The 801-nt window shown below is 41.3% G+C and overlaps 1 pseudogene; it reads right to left on the reverse strand.

Annotated features, from left to right (window-relative positions):
- Window positions 1–454: 454 nt before the first annotated feature.
- Window positions 455–585, reverse strand: LOC119473631 (annotated as a pseudogene).
- Window positions 586–801: the final 216 nt, after the last annotated feature.

Consider the following 801-nt stretch of genomic DNA (forward strand, 5'->3'; position numbering starts at 1 on the left):
TGGCTAATTTTTGTATTTTTAGAAGAGATGGGGTTTTACCATATTGGTCCAGCTGGTCTCAAACTCCTGACCTCAGGCAATCCGCCCACCTCGGCCTCCCAAAGTATTGGGATTATAGGCGTGAGCCATCGCACCCAGCTCAGTTCCTTCTTTTAAGAAAAAATGTGGGCAATTAATCAACTAGGAATCAGGACTAACAAGGAGAATGATCCCTCTCAGGCTCCCTGTTTGGTTTTACGACCCTCTACTCGCAAGTGGTGGTGTAAATAGAATGAAACACCAGGTTTTCTAATACTCCAGCTGGTTACACATTGGGTCTGCTCTTGTGTACTTTTTAAATTGATGGGCAAATCACCTCAAGGAGAATTCAGAGCCTGCAGGTCAATCTGCAACTATAAAGTTCTGAAGTTCTCTATGGCTCTGCTTTCTTTCTTTTTTCTTTTTCTAATTCAGTCCCCATGGAGGCTGCCAAAAATTGCCAATGCCAACTATATTTCAGGTCGTCATGGCAGGGCTTTGGGAAAAGTTTTCAATTACCGCCTCGGATAAACCTCACTGGCTACAATACTGCCACTGCGCAAAGCTCCGCTTTCTTTTCTGCCCGCTTTAAGTCTGTTGTTATTTTTCTACTGAGTTAAAATCTACTGTTTGTATCCAACCATTTCTTTTGTTACTGTTTTTGTAAACCAATGAGTTTGTATTTATATCTCATGGCTATTGTTCTGAAGTAAAAGCTATAGGATCTTTGGTTGTATAAGTGTGTATGTGTGTTTCTGTGTACATACATGCACTCTGTTGTGT

This window comes from Cebus imitator, unplaced genomic scaffold (genome assembly GCF_001604975.1).
Source record: "Cebus imitator isolate Cc_AM_T3 unplaced genomic scaffold, Cebus_imitator-1.0 Scaffold170, whole genome shotgun sequence".
In the NCBI taxonomy this organism is placed as follows: Eukaryota; Metazoa; Chordata; class Mammalia; order Primates; family Cebidae; genus Cebus; species Cebus imitator.